The sequence below is a fragment of the Ambystoma mexicanum genome, chromosome 7p (assembly GCF_040938575.1).
Source record: "Ambystoma mexicanum isolate Mex_15411 chromosome 7p, UKY_AmexF1_1, whole genome shotgun sequence".
NCBI lineage: Eukaryota > Metazoa > Chordata > Amphibia > Caudata > Ambystomatidae > Ambystoma > Ambystoma mexicanum.
In genome coordinates, this window is record NC_090939.1 from 168680074 (window position 1) to 168696357 (window position 16284).

Below are 16284 nucleotides of genomic sequence, written 5' to 3' on the forward strand. Positions count from 1 at the left end.
GAAATGTGCCTTCCTGTATCTTGAAACCATGTGGAAAACCGTGCCTTTTATACCTTGAAATTCCATTTCCAAACAGAAAGAAAAAATGTCTTATCTTTCATTCAAAAACAAAAACGTGACCTTGTCCTATTTTCTCTTTCACAGGTATTCCCAAGAAAAAACCTGAATTTGGCTAAATAAACGCTTGTGGAAAGCAGGTAAGTAATGTTCTTTTTCTATATCTGTAGAAAGTGGCTCTGCTGCCCGACCGATCTCCGGTAATTGACAACAGAGCTGGGAGCTGTTCAAGGGAGAACCATAATTGACACAAGCTGTATGATTCATCTCAGCAACACTGCAGTCAGAAAACAATGTAATTGACCAGCCCAGCTTCAAGCCTTGCAAACGCTGGCTGGTCCAAAGTCCATGAAGAAAAATATCTAATGCTAAGCACCTGATGCTCTCATGATAGAGGTTTTTAAAGGGTGGGATCATACATAGTTAATGGTGCATAGTTAATGGTACTTAACCAGTCTTGACCCACCAGTGGCCATCTTGGGAGTTTCTTCACTGGCACGGTGGTGACCCTTTTAACATGTCTTCTATGTACTAAAACCTTCCATATATCTAAAGGGTGGGGAGAGAATGAGTTCCCGACAGATGGACATTGCATTTGAGAGAAAAATATTACATAGAAATAACTTTTCCAAACATCCATTTGAAAGAGGAAAACATGATATAAAACTAGACAGACATTTCAGAACGTCAATCCACACTCTTTTTTAACATTTCCAAAGAATATTAAGTAACTTTATTAATATTAATTAACTTACTCACTTGTTACAATTCTCCATCCAGGGTTTTCATCATTCGGACGATTCCTCTGCTCAACTTTCAATAGGCTCCTCAATCAGTCGTAAAGCTTGTCTGGAATGACAGCCTTTCAACTGATTGATGTGGACCCATTTTTCTTCTGTCTGTCCTGTTGGGATGTGGATCTTGTAGGGAACAGGTGTTATTTTATCTACAATTTCAAAAGGCATCATGCCAAGACGGGATAAACCTTCGCTCCTTGGTCTGATTCCTTTGCCAATTGTACAGGTAAACCTTGTCTCCTACATCATACTCTTTCTTGGTGGTCTTGAGATCATAATAGGTCTTCATTCCTTCAGCCGACTTTTCTAAATTGCGCTGAGCATGAGCAAAAGCGTGCTGAAGGTGCTTCCCTAAATGTTCAATGTACTCATGAGTAGTGGACGCATTTATCACTGTCTGCTCTTGAGTTCTGTAGACCAGATGCAGAGGTAGCTGTAACGCTCACCTGATTCCCACAGAGACGCTGACCCGAACTGGACTGCTACCGTTTCTTCTATCGTGAGGCACAGGGCCCGGAAGATGCTCTGGACGGGGCCTCCGAATTTGGATTGCCTGGCTTGTAGAGTAAGTTTTCTGCAGGTGGAAGAAAAGGGATTGATTACCAGCTGGGGTGGATATGTGTTCCCACCAATCTCCCGTTTCTCCCTCTTCTTGACCCCCCAACTTGGTTTCTGCAAGCTCTCACCTTAGGTATTGTAAAGATGAGCTCTCCATCCTGCTTCAGGTGCAGGGGTGCGTAGAATCCAGTTACGTCACTGGATGGGAAATAGTTGCGGACACTGTGTCCTTTCGTCTCTCCTGCGGTAGCCGTAAGTATGAGTGTCTTTTCTCCACAGGAGTCGGGCCGAGAAACCTAAAGCAGGTAAGTCTCTTGGTGAGTATTTGTTCTCCGTGCTTAGTAGTGCTCACCATGTATTCCTCTTATGCAGGTGCTGGGATGTAGCTGGCGTCGTAGCCGCGGTGGAGGAAGGTAAGTGAAAGAAAAGCGACTGCTTACTTCTAATGATTGTCTTTTTCTGCTTACAGGTGCCGAGATGCTGCCGGCGACACAGCCGCTGTCGCGCGTGATGAGGCACGTAAGTAAGTGGAAGAAATGTGGCCGCTTTAGAGCGGGCACCTCTAATGACTGTCTTTTTCTGTTTTTCAGGTGCCGAGATGCTGCCGGCGTCGTGGCCGCGGTGGAGTTCAGCGAGGCCACGGATGAGTAAGGCAAGGCGGCGCGGCTGCGAGCGTTTGAGAGCGCTGCTAATCTTGTACCTTTCCTTTGCAGGATCGTCGGAGGTAGGATTGCTGAGGCCAGATTCAGGTAAGTATAATTTCTAATGCTCGCCTTCTCTTTTCTTGTCTGTTTGCAGGTGTTCCGGGTGCTGGTGGGCGTGTCAGGAGCCAGGATGCAGGAGCCGACTCGGTGAGCATCCTGCTGCTGATGCAGAATAACGCGAAGCACGTGTATTCCATCAGGCGTGGTTTAAATAGCAGAGAAGTGCTTCAGGTGTGTGTTCTTCCACCGGCCCCACCCAGGTAAGAAAAGAGTTCCTGAATAGAGGAAATAGTTCCTCCCAGCCCTGATGGCTGGGGACTTCAGCCAGACTGGATTGTTCTGGGTAAGTATGCAGCATGGTCTGCCTCAGGTAAGTCCACACAAGCATTATTACACAGTTTATCAATATGAGCCCGGCGCCTATGGCGCCGGGACTGAAGTTCTCGATGAGCCTGGCACCAAAGGCGCCAGGACATGGTCCAAAGGGCCCCTGTAGGGGTCTGCTGGGTCCTGAGATGTGGAAGAAGGGTCTGCTTCCGGGGGTGCTGGGCCAGTCCTGGCTCCTCGGGAGTAGTGCTCATGACAGCACCCCCCCTCAAGGCCCCTCCCAAAATTGCCTTCCCCGGGGGTTTTGGTTTATCCGGAAAGATTCGGTGAAATTTCTTGATTAGACGAGGAGCATGGACGTGGTCATAGGGTTCCCATGACCTCTCTTGAGGCCCGTAACCCTTCCAGTCAATCAGGTAGAACAGCTTTGATCTGATGATCTTAGAGTCCAAAATGTTTTTAATCTCGAATTCAGGTTCCCCATTCACTTGAATTGGTTCTGGAGGTTTGGTTAGTCTGGTTCCAGATTGCATGGGTTTCAAAAGCGATACGTGAAAAACAGGATGTATTCGCATATGCGCTGGCAATCCTAGTTTAACGGCCACTGGGTTTATTATGGCCGTAACTGGATATGGCCCCAGATATTTGGGATTAAAAGTGCAAGGTCCGTTGAGTGATAAGTGTTTGGTGGACAACCAGACCTGGTCCCCAATCTGGTATTGAGGGGCCTCGCTTCGGTGTTGATCTGCTCCTCTCTTGTACCTTTCTTTAGCTTGTTGTAAATGTGCAGCAGCTTCTTTGAAGGCTTTGGTAATAGCAGTGTGTAACTGATCCACGGCGGGTGTTCCAAGATCTTGAGGTGGATCGAGGTTGGAAGTTCGAGGATGAATTCCATACAAAGTGTAGAAGGGGCTTTGCCCGGTTCCAGAGTGAACAGAATTATTGTATGCATACTCAGCTATCCAAAGGATGTCCTTCCAGTTGCTCTCTGACTGTTGTAGCATGCATCGTAAATATTGTTCGAGAGTCTGGTTAGTTCTTTCAGTTTGACCATCGGTCTGGTGGTGATGGCTGGTTGAGAGTCTTACATCGATTTGAGCCAATTGACAGCAACTACGCCAAAAATGGGAAATAAACTGGCTTCCTCTATCTGAGATTAGTACCGATGGGAATCCGTGTAACCGGACAATGTTTTCAAGGAATTCTCTGGCTAGTACCGAAGCTGAGGGTAAGCCTTTTAACGGAATGAAGTGGGCCATCTTGGAAAACAAATCCACAAAAATGAGAATAGTGTTGTACCCGGAGCAGGAGGATAAGTCTGTGATAAAATCCCTAGAAAGGGTGTGCCAGGGAGACGGTGGAATGTCTAATGGTTGGAGAAGACCAGCCGGTCTTTTCTTTTGACCCTTGTTTTGAGCGCACACACCACAGGACATCACAAATTCTTTTATGTCTTTTCTCCACAAAGGCCACCAGAATTGTCTTCTCACTTTCTCTTCTGTTTTGGCAATGCCAGGGTGGTCCTCTATCAATGAATCGTGATAGCAGGAGATTACTTGCCTTTGCAAATCGGCGTGTGGTAGGAATAATCGTCCTCGGAAATAAGGCAAGTCATTGTTTAGAGTGAAATCCATTCCTTTTTGTAGCCAGTTCTGCAAGTATGTTGGGTTCAGAAATTGTTTAACTTTTGCCTCAATGTCCTCGATGGATTGTGAAGAAATCAGGCCCAAGATCCTTTGTTCAGGAATTATTGGTACAGGCTCTGGGTTGACAATGGTGACTCCCATTCCAATCCGGGAAAGAGCATCTGCTTTGCCATTTTTGCTGCCGGGGCGGTAAGTGATCACAAAGTCAAATTCGGCCAAGAACAGGGCCCAGCGGAGCTGTCGAGAGGATTGAGCCTTGGCGGTTTTCAGATACTGTAAATTCCGATGATCGGTGATCACCGTGATGGTGTGTCTGGCCCCAAGGAGATAATGACGCCAGGCCTTAAAGGCGGATTTAATAGCTAACAGTTCCTTGTCTGTGATGGCGTAGTTAACCTCAGGCGCCGAGAATTTTCGAGACCAGAACGCCACGGGATGTAATTGGATAGTCTCTGGGTCTCTTTGTGAGAGGACCGCTCCCATTGCTAAGGTGGATGCGTCGGTTTCGACGATATAAGGGAGATCTGGGCGTGGGTGCTTCAGTATTGGCGCAGAAGTAAACTTGGCTTTTAGCTCTTGGAAGGCTTGTTCAGCTTCTTCAGACCACTCAAAATGTTTATTCTTCCTTAAGAGAGCCGTGATGGGTTGTGCCACTCGTGAAAACTCCGGAATGAATCTGCGATAAAAATTGGCAAAGCCTAACATGCTCTGAACGCCTTTTACAGAAGTAGGTGATGGCCATTTGAGAATAGCGTCCACCTTTCGCGAGTCCATGTGGACGCCTTTGGGTGTCAGGATAAAACCCAGAAATTCGACTTCAGTGGCATGGAAAACACATTTTTCAAGTTTGGCAAATAGTTTGTGTTGGCGAAGTTTTTCAAGTACTGTTCTAACATGATTTCGGTGATCTGCTTCCGAAGAGGAGTAAACAAGAATGTCATCTATGTAGACGACAACACAGACGTCAATGAGCTCCCTGAGGACATCATTCATAAAATATTGGAAGGCGGCCGGTGCATTACATAGTCCGAAAGGCATCACTTGGTACTCAAATAACCCATATTTAGTGCGAAACGCTGTCTTCCATTCATCGCCTTCCTTGATCCGTACCAAGTGATAAGACCCCCGTAGGTCTAGTTTTGTATATATGCAAGCATCCTTCACCTGGTCAAGGAGTTCTGGGATCAGAGGTAAAGGGTATCTGTTTTTTACCGTTATCTGATTCAGAGCGCGGTAGTCTATACAGGTTCTGAGGGCACCTTCTTTTTTTGGCACGAAGAACAGAGCCGAGGATGCAGGGGACTTCGATGGACGAATAAAACCATTGGCCAAGTACTGGTCCAGGTACTGTCGCAGGTGAAGGTTCTCGGGCTCGGTAAGGGCGTAGATCCTGCTGCAAGCAGGAGTTGCACCGGGTAGTAGATCTATCTGGCAATCGTATGACCTGTGGGGCGGTAAGGTGTTAGCCTGTTCCTTTTGGAAAACATCTTGAAACTCTCGATACTCTAACGGTAATTGCAAACTGTCGGCCGTTACTGACGCTAGGCCAATGTCTGATCGTAGATAGCAGGTTTGTGCACACTCTGGGAACGTTATCGTCTTTGCTCGCCAATCAATCTGAGGATTGTGTTTTTCCAACCAAGGGATTCCCAGAATTATTTGAAATTGCGGAGCCTTGATCACGTCGAACACTATTACCTCCCGATGCCCGTCTTGGCCTAGTAATGTCACTTCAGTAGTGGTATGGGTTACCGGCCCGGAGGCGATCTCAGTCCCATCCACAGTGGTGATGACATCTTTAACAGCTTTTGAGCAAAGAGGTAGGTTCATCCTGGAAGCCAACTCGCGGTCCACATAATTTCCTATAGCTCCACTGTCCACGTATGACTTAATTGCATGCAATCTTTCTGGCTGCTTTGGATTTACGAGGACCATTGGCAGAATGAAGTGCGAGGTCAAAGAACTGGTTTTTAAGCTCGGCAAGCGGACCTCTACGCTTGTCGGGCAAGGTCGTTTCCCGGCTCAGACTTTTCGGAATTCTTGTCGGAAGCTCCTACGGTCTTCTTATGTGGTTTTACAGGGCAGTCTCGAAGGAAATGTCCCGAGTTCCCACAATAGAGACACAGTTGCATTTGCCGTCTTCTGTCATGCTCTTTCTGGTTTAAGGGGCCCTTTACAACCCCAATCTGCATAGGTTCAGTGCCATCGACACTTTTGGAGTTGCTCTGAGTCTTAGTGAAGATTCGGGTTTCAAACCTGGATCGATCCGCCTTCCTGTTTTGAAGCCTGTGATCTAATTGGACCACCAAATCAATATAATCCGAACAGTCCTGAGGTGGATTTACGACCTGTGCCAGGACGTCTTTGAGTTCGCCGCGTAGACCTCGGTGAAATAGCGTGATTCTTTTCTCCTCGGGCCATCCAGTTTCCACAACTAACCTATTGAAGGATGCAATGTAGGCTAAGAGATCCTGGTTGCCCTGTCGTAGGGAAAGGAGTTCATTGTCCAGGGCCTGCCCCTAGGAATGCCTTGCAAAAAGTCTTTCCATACTCGTCTGGAAGGCTTGGAAATTCCGAAGGATTGGATCATCTTGTGTAACCAGTGGAATTGACCAATCGGCGGCACTGCCGCTAAAATACGAAAGTACAAATGCTACCTTGGTCTGGTCATTCGGGAAGGCGCAGGCCTGCAGAGAAAGTGCAATCGGCATTGATTTATGAACACTGCAAATCTTTTAGGGTCTCCAGCAAAACGTTCAGGTGGTGCCATTGGCACATTTCCAGGTAGGTTGATTTGAACGGGATTGGTTGAAGTAACTGGGGTAAAATTCCCCCCTGGATTGGGCAGAGGGGTTTGCCCCACTTGGCTCTGTAATAACTGTCTGGGAAGGTCGTCAGTTCGTTCCTTTGACACTATTAACTCTCTCCTGAGGGCGTTCGTCTCCTGGCGAGCAGCATGAACTTCAGCCCTTAATTCCCCCAGTAGCTGGGCCAGTTGATCTGTATCAGAAGTTTCCATAGTGCCTGGGTAGGAGATCATTGGTAGGCTTTGCATTCTGTAACGCTCACCTGATTCCCACAGAGACGCTGACCCGAACTGGACTGCTACCATTTCTTCTATCGTGAGGCGCAGGGCCCGGAAGATGCTCTGGACGGGGCCTCCGAATTTGGATTGCCTGGCTTGTAGAGTAAGTTTTCTGCAGGTGGAAGAAAAGGGATTGATTACCAGCTGGGGTGGATATGTGTTCCCACCAATCTCCCGTTTCTCACTCTTCTTGACCCCCCAACTTGGTTTCTGCGAGTTCTCACCTTAGGTATTGTAAAGATGAGCTCTCCATCCTGCTTCAGGTGCAGGGGTGCGTAGAATCCAGTTATGTCACTGGATGGGAAATAGTTGCGGACACTGTGTCCTTTCGTCTCTCCTGCGGTAGCCGTAAGTATGAGTGTCTTTTCTCCACAGGACCCGGGGCCCAGAAACCTAAAGCAGGTAAGTCTCTTGGTGAGTATTTGTTCTCCGTGCTTAGTAGTGCTCACCATGTATTCCTCTTATGCAGGTGCTGGGATGTAGCTGGCGTCGTAGCCGCGGTGGTGGAAGGTAAGTGAAAGAAAAGCGACTGCTTACTTCTAATGATTGTCTTTTTCTGCTTACAGGTGCCAAGATGCTACCGGCGACACAGCCACTGTCGCGCGTGATAAGGCACGTAAGTAAGTGGAAGAAATGTGGCCGCTTTAGAGCGGGCACCTCTAATGACTGTCTTTTTCTGTTTTTCTGGTGCCGAGATGCTGCCGGCGTCGTGGCCGCGGTGGAGTTCGGCGAGGCCACGGATGAGTAAGGCAAGGCGGTGCGGCTGTGAGCGTTTGAGAGCGCTGCTAATCTTGTACCTTTCCTTTGCAGGATCGTCGGAGGTAGGATTGCTGAGGATTGCTGAGGCCGGATTCAGGTAAGTATAATTTCTAATGCTCGCCTTCTCTTTTCTTGTCTGTTTGCAGGTGTTCCGGGTGCTGGCGGGCGTGTCAGGAGCCAGGATGCAGGAGCCGACTCGGTGAGCGTCCTGCTGCTGATGCAGAATAACGCGAAGCACGTGTATTCCATCGGGCATTAAATAGCAGAGAAACGTGCTTTAGGTGTGTGTTCTTCCACCGGCCCCACCCAGGTAAGAAAAGAGTTCCTGAATAGAGGAAATAGTTCCTCCCAGCCCTGATGGCTGGGGACTTCAGCCAGACTGGATTGTTCTGGGTAAGTATGCAGCATGGTCTGCCTCAGGTAAGTCCACCCAAGCATTATTACACAGTTTATCAATATGAGCCCCACGCCAGGACACGGTCCAAAGGGCCCCTGTAGGGGTCTGCTGGGTCCGGAGATGTGGAAGAAGGGTCTGCTTCCGGGGACGCTGGGCCAGTCCTGGCTCCTCGGGAGTAGTGCTCATGACAGTAGCACAATTTTCCATCCGGTCATAAGCTCAAATGAGGACATCTTTGTTGCAGAAGATGGTCTAGACCTAATAGCCATCAGGACAAGTGGTAATCGAATGTCCCAACTGGGTCCAGAGTCTGTCACAAACTTCTTTAAGATACTCACGATTGTCCTGTTGTATCTCTCAACCCGCAGCCCCGCTTGAGGCCAGGCAGTAGGCAAAGTGGAGTTTTCTTTTACCCCTAGGATCTCCCACATCTTTGTCATCACCTCACTGGTAAAATGACTTCTTCCATCCTACTCAATCCTTTCTGGGTGGTCGAAACGAGAGAAGATGTGGCTGATCATTAGTGCAGCAGCTGTCTCTGACTTACAATTCGGGGCTGGAAGACACTCTACCCACTTTATGAACAAGCATGTCACAGTCAACATGTACTTGTTTCCTCCAGAGGAGCGAATCACTGGCCTGATAAAATCAACTTGCAAATCTGACCAAGGCAATACCATTCCCCTTTTTTGTAGGGGAACTCTGTGTGTGAGTGAACTAGGTTGAAATTAGGCACACACAAGACACCCCTTTAGGTAAATGCACAGGTCATAGCCCATGTGTGGCTAGTAGGCAACTTTTTTTTAAAATGTCTAATGTCATTTGAAACCCCCTGTGACTGGCAGTGGTCGCGTCATGAGCGTGGTAAAACATCACTGGTCACAGCCAGATGGGGCTCTACCTACCAACAAACTGTCTTGGAGCCGGGACATTTTGGACAACTTCATAAACACCCGGAGATCCTTTTTAGAGGAACACTCATAGAATCTTCAATGGGTTGATAGAATTTTCAAATGATCGGGTCCTCTTTCTGTGTAGTGATCAAATCTGCATCAAGGGTATCTTTACTCCACTGTGCAGTTAAGAGTTTGCTATTCACACAAGTTTGTGACCTGGTGACAGCAGCAGCTTGGATTTCCCCCAGCAGGGATTCCGTTTCTGTGAAATCCAACTGCAGGGCTCCAGTTATAGCCAGCTGGTCAGCCAGGTCATTCCCAGTCTTATCTGCCAGCTCTATTTTCAAATTATCTCTCATCTTCTTCGACCACCTCCTTTTGAGGATGTTATCCCATTGGAGGTCACCAGATCATCAATTGACTGGATCAGTTTGGCATGCTGTAAGAGTTTATTGTTGGAACAAAGCATGCCTCGATTTTTCCAGTTAATCAGGTTCTCCACAAACCAATATCTGACATAATCAGAGTCAGTGATGATGACCAGTTCATTGAGCTGGTGGTGCACTGCAGTAGGGATGGCTTGCTCAACTCTGGAATCTTACTACTATGAGGTCTTATTTTGTGATGAACAGAGGGTTCCCGGGTATCATTCACCCAGGCATTCCCAATGCCAGGCACTAGTTCTTTTTCCCTGTTGTTATCAACATGGTAGGAGTACCCATCCACATAAACTGTGGGTATTCCCCAACACGTGTCTTCTTCATAGACCTTGTGTGGGAAAGTTAAGTATGCCTCCATGTTGTTGTTGGTCATTAGACCCTTGAGCTAAGGGACTCTTCTTGTTTTGGCCATATCTGATCCCGACAGGAAATCCTTGCATGAACAGAATCCAGGAAGTAATTGTGGAATTACTGACATTCCCTGCCCAGATTCTGTCACTTTGGAGATATTGCCAGGGTTGGTGAGCAGTCACGACAATGATGTGATCCCCTTGGATGAATGAGCAGATATTTTTAAACACCCACACCATTGCCAGGAGTGCTTTCGCATAGTCAGTGAATATTTCCTCCACAGAGGACAAAGCATTGCTCACGTATGAGATTATTTTGTTGACCTTCTCATGCCTTTGATACAACACCGCTGTTATGCAAGTATCTGAGTTCTACTTGCTGAAAACATACTTTATTGTGAACCAGCAAATGTATGTACATACAGGACCCTTTGACCACTTTTTTGACATGTTGCCTGTATGCATCATATGCAACTTTATGTTTGAAGTATTTATTGAATTAAATATGTTCGTCCAAAACACCTTGGACCACTGTTTAACATGTTGCCTGTATGCCACAATAATCACATGCAAATTTATGTTTGAAGTACTTATAGTATTAACAGAATTTCCTGTTCCTTCATGCTGTGTTCAAAGTACCTTAAAAATATCTAAAACGTCTCTCTTAGAAACCACAGTTACTACAAACCAAGAAGTGTATGGACCTGCAGTTTGTTTTTGCATTGTCACATCATCATTTGATTTATTTATTATATGTTTTTGATACTGATCGTCATGGACACTTACTACATTTTACGTGCCACATTCCCCGAAGCCCTCGAGGTTTACCGGCGATCCCAAAGACTACTAGTCCTGTTTCCCCACAACGAGCATGCGCAGATACAGTAACACTACCCGCTCCATGCATGCGCCACCTGAGCGCGCCTTTAGCTAATTCGATCTATATACGCATGCCTGCGTATCAACCAGCTCCGTCAGTCGCCGACACAGCTCGACGGCAGAGGTAAGCTTTGCTTCAGACCGCTCCCATTTTCACTAATGCATGGGAACCACCAGCCTTAGCGTTCCTGCAAGCTGTTTGCCACTACCCACTGCATCTACATCACGGGAGCCCCAACCCCCATGGGACACCGGTCTTCAGTTTTTCTTCCTTTAAAACCGTAACTTGCATCTACACGGAGCGCAGCCTCTTGTTGATTTCTTAGTCTCACATTCAAGCCGCAACAATAAATAATAATAAAATAACAACCACAATCACAAACAAGGAGTCGACCACAGACACTCGATATTAACTAGACCGCTGGACACTAGCACCAAGATATTTTGATGCCTGCACCAGTATGCCTTATCATTACCCAGGCAACTACCTTGATGACAGGCACTCAATATTGATTTTACAAGTGTGCACCAACAGCATGACATCTCGACACTTGCACCAGTACGCCTCACTAATCACTTCTTACCTCTGCAACTAGCTACCTAATGGCCAACTCCCCTTCTCTCTTTTGTCAACAACAGACCGCGGCTTCACCCCACGCCCTAGAAAGAGACATCTTCTCATCTAGAACCACCTGGGACTCAATTGTCTGACCAGACCAGGTAACTGTTTACCTACCACCATTGCCTATATTGCTCATTGTAATTCATTACATCCCAACCAACTCGGTTTTCCAACTTGTTTCAGAGACCGTCGGTCCATTTTTTGGACTTAACTATTCGCCAGCGACTTACCCAGAATCTGGCCCCTATCAAACCACTGTATTGCCCTCCCCTGAAAAGTGCACGGAACGACCATAAATCACCAATGCAATTATACAGCAAATACTTCAACCCATAAACAGACAGACACAATAACTAACAGCCACACACTCTTTAGAAGATAATCAGCTCTTTACGACTATTTAGTCAAAGATTACAAGTACATAGAAATAACTCATAAAACTAACATGGACATAGATCACAGAAGAAGTAAAGAAGTCAAAAGAAATACATCACCGTGAGCTTAATTCTTGTCTTCGTCTCATCCAGAAGCGGCTGGAAGACTTCGGGGGCAGCCAGGCCGAGAGTGCTACAGCTCACAGGAAGGCCAGACGGAGCGTCCTTCTCTGGCTGAAGTCTCACCTGACCCCTCCGGGTTTCTGCATATATAGGAATTCCACAAAAGGGGAGTTAATTCTCAAACCATCTGGAATTGCACCTGCGCAGTTAAGGAACAGCAGTCGGTTGCCAGCTGGGTCAATCGAGAGCTCCCCCCAAGGAACGCAGGGCCTCCCTGCTCTAAAAACATGCTCCACAGAGAACAGTAGCAAGCCATAACAACGTCATCTTTTCCCAGCAGAAATGGCCTTGACTGCACACCAAGTTTGAAAAAGCATGTTTGTCTCAGCACTGTGAATCTAATACTTCAGCAAAATGTGTGCAGCCTTTCACTGCGGAGTGAAGTAAATATCCAACATGGCTCTGAGTGCTCCCAGAATGCATTACGCGCCCGCGCCATTTTGAACCAAGCATAAATCAAGCAGAACAATTCCACCCTTTGGATATTTATCTTCCGTAGCCAGGTGGCACTGGAACTGGTCTCTGAAACCTAAGAAATGTTAAACCTAAATTGGGAACACATTGAAGGCAACAACAACAAGCAATTATAATAGACAGAATAATAAAAATGCAAGCAAAAATATAACGTAGTGTACTCCCAATATCAGGCATCCATGAAAATAACCAATCCCACCAGTTTTTGTTCTGATCTTGATACATTTGAGAAATGAGATCCCTCAAACCTCGAATATGACTTTCAATGGATCGTGAGTGGTCACTCAAATTGAAGCAACACATACCTTCAAAGGCATTACACCCTAAATTATGTTTCAGCAATAGATCATCAACAGCAGCTCTGTTCTGTAAAGTTGCGTTTCTGATAACTTGACTATCAAGGAGTAATTCTTCTAAAGCTTGCGAAGTATGATTAAGACTTTTAACTACCAAACACGCTAATTTCATCAAAGATTTGTAACCTCGAGCAGCTAAACCCCAAACACCTACTAATGAAAGGGTTAATGCTAAAACCTCAGCTTCTGATAGCAAATGTACATGTGAATCACAGTCAGGGGATAGCCCTACAGATTCAAAGGTTGACCTTTTACCTCAAGTTATCGCTGAGTGTAAAGGAAACATCATTAGTCCTAATCGAGTCAAAGCACATGGACCTCCAGAAATGTTAGCTGGAATATAAGTATATGTAATGTTACCACATGAAAAGAGCCATCCTGTTGGAAGTTTCACATGATTCAAATGACTGGCAGTTATCACTGTATGATTGGAAGACATAGTGTTATTTACACTGGTGCATTTGCGTGACATTCGTGAACACAGTCTCCTCTCGAATGTAGTTTGGTTGTATTGATCGGTCAACTCTATTTGTCTGCATTTACCAATTTCTTGTGCTTTGCACGTCATAATATAACACACATCACCTTGGGTTATGTTGTACGTAATCACACGTGTCAAATTTCTCCACTTTTTGTCGGTTTCTTGGCAGAACCTGCAGTACTCGTAGACTGAAAAAGATTGTCTAATGTCTGAGTCTTGAACTAAAGAATCATTATGTGTGACACCGAAAATATGCTTTAAAACCGGAACAGGCGTCGGCACCGCTACTAAACATGTAGTCAATAAAGCTTCAGCATTGGGCAAATCAGTTAAACAAAAGTGTGATATATTCAGTGCTTGCTGTGCTAAATAGATCCACATATTTTCTTCTTGAGTTATCATAGGAGAGTATTTCCTCTGTCCTACAAAGGGCTCCTGCACAACTGGCATCAAGGTTGTTTTCATTTGCTCTTGATGTGTTTGTCGCAATTCACGGATCCATGTCTTCGGTCTGGCGGGCTTGTCGGCACTGGCATAGGGTTGCTCGGGGACAACATTATTCATCACTATCAGTATCCCCTTGATCACTGGCACAGATGTGACATTTTTTGCTGGTGACAGAAGACTGTCTAACCCTTCCAAATGGAGTCCATTTAGTGCCACATTCACACCAACCAGACCAAGGATCTACAAAGCAAACCCAGAAAAGAGATATCAGTGTTGCACATCACTCTCTTAGGTAACATTTGTCTGCGGGTACATATTGCCATTTCCTTCTACCAGGCTCCATTACTAAAACCACTTGATCTTTGCCTGATGCAATGACATCTGCTGGCACTGGTGGACCACTTGGCTGTTCCACCCACACCTTTGCACCCGGTACCATGCTGTCTGAAGAGCCAAAACCACAATCCCCACGGGTAGTTAACACTGTAGGAGGCTCCCCTTTCTTAATCATGGACAACTTAATGGGAATGACTATCAATTTGGCCACACGATCACCCTTGTGGATTGATAACAATTGATCCCCACTATTCATTAGGATGACTTTAATCTTGCCTTGGTAATCAACATCAATGACCCCTCCCAACACTTGAACTCCCTTCAATGCTAGGCCAGATCTAGGGGCAATCCATCCCATATGCTCTGGGGGAATCTGTACTCCAATCCCTGTTTCAATTACAACTATTCCTCTTGGATCTAATCTGATTTCTTCATTAGAATGCAAGTCTACCCCTGCAGACTCTGGAGTTGCTCGATAGGGAGCTAAAGAACCTGGTGTAATTTCCCAGTATAACAATGTTTCTCTGACTGAATTGGGTTGAACCTGCAAAGTAGGAGTCATTAATCGCATCAAAGGAGTTTCATGTTCATACACAGGCCTATTGTTCAGCACTTGCACCGCATCAAACACACGATCACGCCAGCCTGCCAAACTGCCGTCTCCAGATTTGCGCAACTGTTCTTTCAGTAACCCATTCATTCGTTCAATTAGCCCTGCTGCAGCTGAGTGGTAGGGAATATGATATACCCACTCAATGCTCTTTTCCTGACAAAATTCTTGCACTAATTTGCCTTTGAAATGTGACCCATTGTCACTTTGAATCTGCAAAGGCACTCCATAATGTAATATGATCTGATCTAACAATCTGATGGTATTCAATTGGGTTGCATGTTTGCACGGCAAAACCATCAAATATCCCGAGTATGTATCTACAATAGTGCATGCATAGTGACAACCTCTGCTGATTGGCATAGGACCGATATAATCAATCTGCCAAATTTGACCTGGTAATTTTCCTCTTCTCAATGTGCCTCGAACAATTTGCGGTATAGGTCTATGTAATTGGTGTTGGCACATGGGACACTGCAAAATAATGGTTTTCACTACTTCTAAAGGAAGACTGATGCCTCGAGCTTGTGCCCACCTGATAGTAGCCTTTTCTCCAAGGTGCCCACATTTCTGATGGGCCCATTTGGCCAAACCCTCCATTTCGTCCTCCCGAGCCTCTGCATCCACTGAGGCAATCTTGGTGTGTTCATTTGCAACAGAATTAAACCAAGGTTCTAATGAATCTGTGGCACAATGCGCGTCCACATGACATACAGTGACTTCCCTTTGTAACAACATTTCTGCAATATCTTGCCACAGTTCCTTTCCCCACAACTCTTTTGAATGAATCTTCCATCCATTCTTTTGCCAAGTTGGCAACCACACTGCCAATCCATTCGCCACTGACCATGAATCTGTGTACACATAACATTGACCAGGGGTCTCTTGTTTTAATGCTTGGTAAACTGCGTAAAGTTCTGCGAACTGACTGCTCTTTCCTTTCCCTGTCGTTGTCAACATCTTTTTGGTTTTGGGATTGTAAGACATTGCTTTCCAGTACCGCTCAGTTCCCACGTATCGGGCTGAACCATCCGTGAACCAAGCGTGCTCTGTTTGTTCCACGGTCAAATCGCTGTAAGGTACTCCCCATTTCACGGGAGACTCACGTTTTTCAGGCACTTCCGGTGGTATGTAATCTGAGGGCGGTATGTTGGCTACTTGCTCATGTAATTTTGCCACTCCACCCTTTCCTGATTTGGCTCTGTCTTCAATGTACCATTTCCATTTAATTATGCTGGCCTCTTGAACATGTCCTATTCTATGTGTTTTAGGAGAGCTCAGTACCCATTGCATGATTGGTATTTCTGGCCTCATCAATACATCATGGCCCACCGTCATTTGCTCAGTATCAACAAGAGCCCAATAACATGCCAGCAATTGCTTCTCAAATGGAGTATTTGAGTTACCAGCATCGGGCAACTTACGACTCCAAAACCCTAATGGCACACGTTTCCTATCTTGTTTCTGCCACACACTCCAGTTAGCATAATTGTCTTGCACAGACAC